The sequence below is a fragment of the Gadus macrocephalus genome, chromosome 15, assembly GCF_031168955.1.
Source record: "Gadus macrocephalus chromosome 15, ASM3116895v1".
NCBI classification, from domain to species: Eukaryota; Metazoa; Chordata; class Actinopteri; order Gadiformes; family Gadidae; genus Gadus; species Gadus macrocephalus.
In genome coordinates this window covers 13045134-13055405 of record NC_082396.1, presented here as the reverse complement: position 1 = coordinate 13055405, position 10272 = coordinate 13045134, and the positions used below count along the sequence as shown (strand labels likewise).

The window sequence follows — 10272 nt, the reverse complement described above, 5'->3', positions numbered from 1 at the left end:
GAGTACAGATGGTGATGAATAGTGGATATGATACAGGTGGTGTCTGGCCACGTAGCTTTGGCTAAAACAAAACAGCAACCATGAAAGCTGTAGCATTAACTGAAGCAAGCTGGCTAGAATCTAGCTAGAATGACTAGAATGCTGTTTCCCAGAGCTGTTGTCAATAGTGATTTCAATAATGTTTAAACCAATTAAATACATTATAAATATGTACATTTACTTCTGATCCGGTTGTGGACACCTTTAAAAAGTTAACGTGAAAACCAATAGATGTACCTTCATTTTATACTCGACTCTTATCAATTGGTCACCTGACCAATCACTGAAGTTGGGGTAAGCCAGCCGATGTCCAATAGACTGAACAATGAACAATAGATGGCTGACACACCAAAGCTGTCATCCGTAGGAATCACCTGATATGCTGTTCATTTCAGTCAGCTGATTGTTGTTACACAAGAATGAACAGTAGACACTTCAAATAAGGCGTTATCTGCCTACTGTATATTCATTCTGCTCTAAAGCTTGCTATCTATATAGCCTCTGATTGACCTCGGTAACTATCGGCCATTGACTTTGTGCTTTAAGTAGCCTAACATGGATTCTACAATTACACAGTGTTTGTCTCCATTGTACTGTAGGAGGTTAAACTAAACCTTCCCTCTTCTTGTAAACGGAACAATGTTGGGTTTTGTAACAACAAAATGGGTTACTGGGAAAAGACCCATTCTTATATCAGGTCTCACATGGCTGAAAGTTTTTTCTTGTTAAGTAAGTTGGTGTGCATTAATTGGTGTTTGATTTGAAGCAGTCAGCCGCTCGGCCCATACAGTACTGCTCTGATAAGCCCTTATCTACTGCCGTTCATCTTATCAGTTGGCCTGGTCCTTATAAGAAGGTGTTTCTGTGTATGTGTGTGTTACTTTGTGTGTGTTTGTGTGTGTTTGGGTGTGGGTGTTAGGGTGTGTGTGTGTGTGTGTGTGTGTGTGTGTGTGTGTGTGTGTGTGTGTGTGTGTGGGTGCATGTCAGTGTCTTTGTTTCTAAATGTGTGCATATGTATATGTATGTGTGTGTGAGTGTGTGTGAGTGTATGTGTGTGTGTGTGGGGGGGGGGTATGTGTGTGTGTGTGTGTGTGTGTGTGTGTGTGTGTGTGTGTGTGTGTGTGTGTGTGTGTGTGTGTGTGTGTGTGTGTGTGTGTGTGTGTGTGTGTGTGTGTGTGTGTGTAATCAGAGGATGTCACGCTAGGGTTGCATATTCATAGACGAATTAGACTAATAAGAGTGAGTACAAGTTTCCAAAGCAAACACATACACACACCCAAGTGTCATTTTTTACTTTGAGCACGGTTACTGGATTCTTAAAGTGAGTCAGGCATGACTGACAAGTTCAGAGATGAAGAGAGTGATCACATGCTGGGTGGGGGGGGTGATGGCCATGCCCTAAAACAATGCAGGGCTCAGGTCTGCAATAACAGATATGACAGTAATAGACGGCAAGGGTTTGAGGTCATATGACACAGTGAAAGAGGGACATGAACTGAGAGAGAGGGCTCTGAGGTATTTAAACAGCAGACATGTAGACAGGGAGCCAGCCATCTGTCTGCCATATTCAACAGCATTAGGCAGAGTACCTTCTCATAACCTACTGGCCTGGGGACAAAGTCGTTCCCTTCTCAACCTTATTTTATTAATATGGCTCCTGGTCCCTCTGCAGCCACACAGTTACAGTAGCTGAGCTCTTAAGGTCATGCTGTGGAGACCAGAATCCGCCAGGTTCAGGCAGAGACGCTCTGCCCCAGAGAACGGAAGTGCTGGGTTTTAGGGAACGAATTGTGATTTTAATAAGGTTCATGGGCATATAGGAAGTTGTCTGCTGTACTCTGCATCAAGGGAAGTTATATTTCGTATGTTTATGTAAAAACAGGAGCAGAAGAAGACACGTGAAATCTGTCCCTCGAAATCTCACCTTACCATTTTATTCAACTGCAAGACATGGGTTCACTCCTAACAAAATCATTATCTATTGATCCATGTTATGTCATCCACCATGCTGCCTTTCAATCCCATCCCGAGTGCAGAAGCACAGAAGGCCTCAAAGTTGCACCTTCAAAGTCCTTGAGAGACCCTTCTTTGTCTTGGAGTTGTGCTTCTTGGTACTGAGTGCCTACGAGTGCTGCGAGGCCCCATACAGAATTCCCGTGAACCCGAGTCAGCCCTGATAACAACAGGGGGCAGATATGACTCACGCGTCCTCATTGAACATTTTCAGTTCCACCTTATGCCCAGGGAAACAGTTTAATTTGAATTTTTCAGAATGAGTCCATTGTACAATGAAAATAATCTCGAAATCTACGAAACAAGATCGAGATAAAGGAGGGCGTTATTGGAGGGGATCGCTTCTGATATGAATCAGCCCATTAAAGTGTTACAATAGATGGGAACCATACAGGATTTGCGAGAAGGAGTTAAAATGAAATGCCAAGGCAAAAAGTACCCTTGATGAATAAACCCCTTGAGAATCTACATATACTAGTAAAAGACAGAGGGATTTACAGACTGAGAAGACCATTACTTGATCTGCTGTTGGGGCAGGTTTACACATGCATATGTGCAGGACAGCTGCAGCAATCAAATAAGGGAAGTTTGATTGATTTACTAAATCAGACAAATGATGAATTTGTCACTATAAACATGTATACAAATGACCTGAAAGATACACACACTCGCACAAACATGAACAAATCCATCCCTGGGGGCATGTTGTGTGATTAAATTACGTCATGAGTTAGTGAGTAAATGATAGTAATGACCGTCCGATTGCCTGATCCCTCCTGCCCTATTGGCCCAGGGGAAACGCTCCTTATCTATATTTTTTTACTTGCAAAAATGTTCAACTCCTTTTGTGCTTGGATATACTTAGGATATCCAGCCTTTCATTGTTTCCAAATGCTTTTCTAACATCTCTGTGGGCTACGCTCCATTTCTCTCTCTCTGTCTGTCTGTCTGTCTGTCTGTCTGTCTGTCTGTCTGTCTGTCTGTCTGTCTGTCTGTCTGTCTGTCTGTCTGTCTGTCTGTCTGACTCTTTCTCTCGCTCTGTCTGTTGGTCTGACTCTCTCTCTCTCTCTCTCTCTCTCTCTCTCTCTCTCTCTCTCTCTCTCTCTCTCTCTCTCTCTCTCTCTCTCTCTCTCTCTCAGTCTGTCTGTCTCTGTCTCTCTCTGTCTGTCTCTCTGTCTGTCTGTCTCTCTCGCTCTCTCTCTCAGACCTATCATGTGTTTCCATAGTCTCATGACCAATTAGTATAGACTCAAGTTTGAAGTGACGTGCACCCGGTTGCCATGGTAGCAATAGGTGTGTCCTTCAGACCTCTGAAAGCTTAATACCAAAGAAAGAAAGACAGAAAGAGAGAAAAATACATTTATATTATTGTTTTGAATAGTTTCACTTTTCTTTATTTAAAAACTGTTGGAAATATTACTATCTGATATATAATAATATATTGTATCTTAATATAATAATAATAATAATAATAATAATAATAATAATAATATATTATAGATTGTAATGCAATTTGCTTTAGATTATTTATTTTGCAAAATTTTGATAAAGACAAGGCTTGGATAAACAGACATTAAAAGTGTGTGGACTCACATATATCATGTGGCTGTGTTTTTATAGATCACAGATCCGGTCTTATGACGGAGAACACCTAGGATGTCTCCCATGCATCCAAGGGGGAACATAATAAACAATATCGCCCTGTGACAGGAATAAAAATGCTGGTCAGAAAATTAAAATAAAACAGCACACATTTGACAATTTCTGTATTTTATTTATATATTAGGCCTTGGTGTGTGTGTGTGTGTGTGTGTGTGTGTGTGTGTGTGTGTGTGTGTGTGTGTGTGTGTGTGTGTGTGTGTGTGTGTGTGTGTCTGTGTGTGTGCGTGTGTGTGCGTGTGTGTGCGTGTGTGTGTGTGTGTGTGTGTGTGTGTGTGTGTGTGCATGGGAGTTTCCCCATTTGTTTCAGCTCATGAACCTGTAGGCCGTACTGCAAAACGTACATCTGTGTGTACAATTTGTGTGTGCAAAAGCTTAGTTAGTATGTTATTGTGTGCACTGTTGTTTTTTTGGCGTGCATGTGACTGCGTACGTGACTGAGTGAATGTATTGATGCGATGAGGTGTGTGGATAGCACTCGCGCCACGGGCAGAGTGTTCCGATGTGTGTTAGCATGTTATGTTTGCATAAAAGGAGTGTACGTTACGCGAGGCAACACAAACCCTGTGCTCTGATCAGCTGTGATCCCTTGTAAGGGATTTCTTTGTGGTCAGCTGACCTTGGCCCCAGAGTCAAAAGCTCTCTCTCTCTGTCTGTGGCGTCCCTTCTCGATGGCCAGGCAGGCTGTGTTCGTTAAGTCTGTATCTGGTCAAGGATTTCCTCAGTTTTAATTCAGCTCTGCAGGCATTATTGGGTGTCTTTCTTTCTTGGACTTAAATTAATTTGCAGAATTCTGCATGAAGAGTTTCAATTTGATGTTTGTAAAATCTTGGTTGGTCTCTATCTTCCTTTCTTCTCTCAGTCTCTCTCTCTCTCTCTCTCTGTCTCTGTCTCTCTCTCTCTCTCTCTCTCTCTCTCTCTCTCTCTCTCTCTCTCTCTCTCTCTCTCTCTCTCTCTCTCTCTCTCTCTCTCTCTCTCTCTGTCTCTCTCTCTCTCTCTCTCTCTCTCTCTCTCTCTGCACATGAACTCGGTCACCTCAAACATGGCTCGGGGGCCTTCATGTTAAGCCTCAGCGGACGGACGGGGAGTGGAGCGTGGGGCGCTGGAAAGAGCCTCAGGCAGAGCTGGGTGTGAGACTATAGATTGTTCTACAGAGGAGTAAGATAGACAGTCAGACCGCAGTGAGTCTCCCCGGTACTCGGTGAGACTTTCCGTCAGTCCACCTGGTTCCTTTGTGGGCCCAGGTTTAGCCTCACCCTTCTCGGCTTGTCAATCAGACCAACCAACGGGCCACTAGCCAAGAGAAGCATGCTGACACTATGGGTGCTGCTGAGTCTGCATTCCCCATCAACGCGTCACTCTATACCCTAACCCCCAACCACAACAACCCGCCTCATATCTGGGAGACAGCAGGCAGCCTATAGGTGCTTACGTGTATATGCATGCACACACAGACACACACGTGCACACACACACATGCAAACACAGGCACACATAAACCACGCACACCCACGTACACACACGTACACACGCATGCCTCAAGGCAAATCCAAGTTCAATTACACACACACACACACACACACACACACACACACACACACACACACACACACACGCTATGAAGTTCCTTATATCACATGCCTGCTTCCCCTTAAGAGACAGCAGCTGTTTTGTCCACACTCCTCTCGAGTTCAAGTCGGAGCAAACATGAGTGTCAACAGCGACAGAACATGAGAATGGCAGGTATTTAAGAGCAGCGACTTGCAGTTGTATTGCGAGGGGGCAGCAGCTGTGCTGGGTTGAAAACAGGTTTACACACTAGTATTAGAAGAACCGGCCATTCTCCCCATGACCTGTCCTGCCCCCCCCCACAGGCAAACATGCACACATGCACTCACACACACACACACACACACACACACACACACACACACACACACACATAGACACACACACACAAACACATATAATAACACATTTTAACGCACTTTACGTCAACTCAATGACCTGAAAGTGCTACAATGCACCTGTAAAAGGATATAAACAACATAATGACTTTAAAACTAGATTAAAAAGAAAAAGAAAAACAGAGAAAAAAACATTTAAACATTTAAAATAACAGTTTAGCCAAAGGCTTTTCTAAAAAGATGGGTTTTCAGGCCTTTTATATACATACTCATGCACATACACCCATTCCCAAACACACAGACATGCACACACACACACACACAAACACATGCACACACACACACACACACACACACACGTGTGTGTGTGTGTGTGTGTGTGTGTGTGTGTGTGTGTGTGTGTGTGTGTGTGTGTGTGTGTGTGTGTGTGTGTGTGTCGACTACACATAGATTAGCACTGACGCACACATACACACAAGCATACAGAACCCCCCCCCCACTCACACAAATACTCATAGATACTCAAAGAAACCCACACAAAAAACCACTCTACTGAGCGAATAAAAGAGAGGTTGGTCCTTTCTTCTCTGTCCATCTGTTTGTCTTTCTGTCTCTCTATCTGTATTTAACCCTCCATGTCTCTCCTTCTGCCCTTCTCTATCTCTTGCTTTTGTATGCTACTTTCATAATTACACAGGCAGCTGCAGGTTAACTGACTTTCCCTCTCTCTCTCTTTGTCTCTCTCTCTCTCTCTCTCTCTCTCTCTCTCTCTCTCTCTCTCTCTCTCTCTCTCTCTCTCTCTCTCTCTCTCTCTCTCATTACTCCTCACACTCAGAGCAGAGCGGAACCCCTTGCCTTGATGGGATTCTCCATCGGCCTACTGAAGAGAGAATGATAAGGGGAGAAGATAGAGAAAGAGAGAGAGAGAAAGAGAGAGGTGATAATGAGGTGTAACATTTACCTCACCTTGAGATACCCTTGAGATACCCGTTCTGTACTCCGCAGAGTGCAGAACGCCTTACCTGCTCCAACAACACATGTATATTCACTTTAAGATGCTTTGGACAATAGCATCCATGTGTCATAATGACACTATGCATGCCCTGCAGGTTAACTGTGGTCCCATACCAGTTTAATATATCAGAATATTCTGCATAGCCGACACTTTTATTGCCATTCCCCGAAGGCACAGGGATATGACCCTGTTGAGGATCCAGGGATGTGGCCACATTGCATCAATTGTCAACCAAGTGTGCATCACCTAGAGTGCAATACAAACAGACGCAGAGACTGCGTGTTCTCTAAATGTACAAAGAAAAATAACACGTATGAATGTTAGGTAAAGAGGAGAAGGGGAAGAGAGGGCCACAGTCTACCTGACCCTAGAGGGGGGGAGTCCAATGACCCCCCCCCCCCCCCCCCCCCCCAACCTCCACTCCTTAAAGGCAGATTAAACGGAGGCAAATGTACACAAAACAAAACTAGGCTTGATAGTCATATGTGTGGCATGGTCTTGACCTCCGTCACACGCCCAAGGTGGTCAGAGAAGACTTTGTTTACTGCAGGGCATCACACACAAACACACACACACACAGTCACACACACGCATCCATACACACACACAGACATAGGCACACACTTCTCAGTTCTCAGAAAAAAGACAGAGACAAGCGTCTGACTCTGTCAGATGTTGCTGCACTCTGCACAGCTGTTTTCGGCCTCAAATGAGCGTAAGGGGTGCGAATAAAGGCAATAATCACACCAGCATGCATGAACACACATTTCCACACACACAGACCAGTCATTTATCTCTGAGTCACTAGTTTTATGTTTGCCACTCCTACGCACAGAAAATTACATAGATAAAACCAGACCTCTTACCGTATTTGTTTACGTGTGTGCATTTCAGCATTTGCATGTTTGTGTTGTAGAAGGAGAGACCAGAGGAGTGTGTGTATGTGTGTGTGTGTGGGGGGGGGGGGGGGGGGGGGGGGGGGGGGTTGTTGCGGAGGGGGACTCCAGGGGAGTGTGTGTTTGTACGGGTTGGTTGGGTTGAAAGGCGAGAGTCCAGGGGAGTGTGTGTGTGTGTGTGTGTGTGTGTTGGGTGGGGGGGGGGGGTGCTGGGGGTGTGTGTTTACCATTTGGTGGAATGTACAGTATTTAGTAATGTGAAAAGCAGACTCAGTGCTGGGGGTGGGGAGGGATGCGTACAAACACACTCTGTTTTAATGGATGGACCGGAGGGGTCGAACCGATGGCTTTAACATACACTCTCACTGCTGGGGATCAAGTGTGTGTGTGTGTGTGTGTGTGTGTGTGTGTGTGTGTGTGTGTGTGTGTGTGTGTGTGTGTGTGTGTGTGTGTGTGTGTGTGTGTGTGTGTGTGTGTGTGTATTTGTGTGTGTGTGTGTTTGTGTTTACCTGCCAGTCAACGCAAAATGCTAGGGTACTTTGACCAGTGAAAAGTGGTCTGACCTGTAAATATGGCATTCAGTCATGCTTGATTTCAATCGTGCAACTCATTGGGATGATTTGAGTAGTGTTTTCATAGAATAGTAACATAATAATTGATGATAAACTACCAAAAAAAGCAGACCTCAGTACAGGAACTGAAACCACAGTGTTTTCATTCCATCCATGCCTCAGTGCTGATTAAGAGCATTCAAATGCAAGAGAACGTTACAAAGGAGGCTTTTTTGGGAATTTATTATTTGAACGAAACATGAACTATTCATTCTTTGAATCATAATTTCATAATGATCCATTTTAACGTTAACATCCTTGTCAACTTTCATATTCCTTTGTTGATGTAACAACTCTGCTGTAAAAGGCCCTGGCTTTGGTTCGCATTTTCCTTCTTTTCCTTCTTTCCTTGATGATTTTTCCAGGGTTTGCTATGGGAATTACTCTAATATAAGCAGGCTAGATTCCCTGTTCGTCTCTGGTTCTGCTGGTCACAGTAACACGCATTGCCGATCTGTTTGCAGACCTTTGGTGTGTCAAAAGGTATGGCTCATGTGTCAGTGTGTGTTTGTTTCTGGATGTGTGCACCACCCCTTTTTATTGGTATAATGAAACATTACCTGCACACATACACAAGCACGCATGCACAGACAGGGACACACACGCTCATGCACAAACCCATGTACGCATGCGGACACACACAGACTCATACACACACACTTGTGTGTATGTGTGTGTATGTGTGTGCGCTATTATCTGTCAGTGAGAATCTAGGTCAGTGTTATAACAATCAGAGACACACAGGGCTGTGAATAAATATTGACACAGAACAAGAAGAAGATGGAGAAGAAGAAGAAAAAGCAGAAGGTTACCATCAGTCATGGAGACAGCCATCTCCAGCAGAAAGAACTAGAAGGGAAGACAGAAAGGGCAGATCCTGTCTTCCCAGTTCATTGTGTAGCAGTACGCTGGCAGAGATTTCCATCTTGATTCAAGATGATCGAGGAGATGATGTTAAGACCACTAAAACTGAGAAATATTCACAACTCAATCTCAGTCTGGCTCTTTTTTTCCACTGCCATGCTGTGCTTCTCATACTGAACCTCCCACAGCCTTCCCGCTTTCTTGATCGCTGCTGACCTCCCAACAGTAAATGCAACAACCGCAGCCCTGGAAGGAGCCACAAAGCACACGATCCACGGATTTAAACATGGGGAAACATCACACAGAGAATTAATGGTGGACCCCAGACCGAGCAGGCCAGTAAAAGGAATGACTTCATGAAGAACCACTCGTAAACAGTTTATCTAATACCTTGCAAGTAAACAGCAAACAGCAAGGGAGAGAGAGAGAGAGAGAGAGAGAGAGAGAGAGAGAGAGGGAGAGAGAGAGAGAGAGAGAGAGAGAGAGAGAGAGAGAGAGAGAGAGAGAGAGAGAGGGAGAGAGAGAGAGAGAGAGAGAGAGAGAGAGAGAGAGAGAGAGAGAGAGAGAGAGAGAGAGAGAGAGAGAGAGTGAGACAGATTGAGAGAGAGAGAGAGAGAGAGAGAGAGAGAGAGAGAGAGAGAGAGAGAGAGAGAGAGAGAGAGAGAGAGAGAGAAAGAGGCTTGGAAATGGTGGTAGGAGGGCCTGGTGGGTAGTCCGGGTAATGTGTCGCTTACAAACACAAGATGACAGCTTTGAAGCTTATCGACGGAGACATCTCAACCTTCCACTTCCTGTAGTGAGCGAGAAGATCTAGCACAGCGTGTGTGTGTGTGTGTGTGTGTGTGTGTGTGTGTGTGTGTGTGTGTGTGTGTGTGTGTGTGTGTGTGTGTGTGTGTGTGTGTGTGTGTGTGTGTGTGTGTGTGTGTGTGTGTGTGCGTGTGTGTGTGTGTGTGTGTGTGTGTGTGTGTGTGTGAGTGCGTGAATGGGGGAATGGTACATCACAGGCCTATGTTGGACAGAGCTGTGGCAGGGTTGACTGAAAGCCAGAAAGCGTAGAGAGAGAAGGCCAAGCATGTACGGGGAGACCGTTGGAAGGTCACTAGAGGGAAGTGTCTCTCATCCCGGTGGTACATATCGTCCATATTGTGTTGGCTAAAGTGCTGTTCTCCCTGACACATCATAGACAGTGACCCACGTAGAGTCAAGGCTGCAACGCGTGTTTAATAACTAAAGGCCCCTCCCACAACATTCTCTCTTCCCTTGACTAG

At 44.8% G+C, this 10272-nt stretch overlaps 1 protein-coding gene across 1 annotated transcript in view; it reads right to left on the bottom strand.

Moving 5' to 3' along the window:
* The window catches only part of rel (v-rel avian reticuloendotheliosis viral oncogene homolog), a 115839-nt gene extending 105695 nt beyond the window's left edge, over window positions 1–10144 (bottom strand). Inside the window, exon 1 of the mRNA XM_060073853.1 lies at window positions 10141–10144. The gene's annotated coding sequence lies outside the window, so the exon portion shown is untranslated. The remainder of the gene's footprint in view (window positions 1–10140) is intronic.
* Between the last annotated feature and the right edge of the window lie 128 nt (window positions 10145–10272).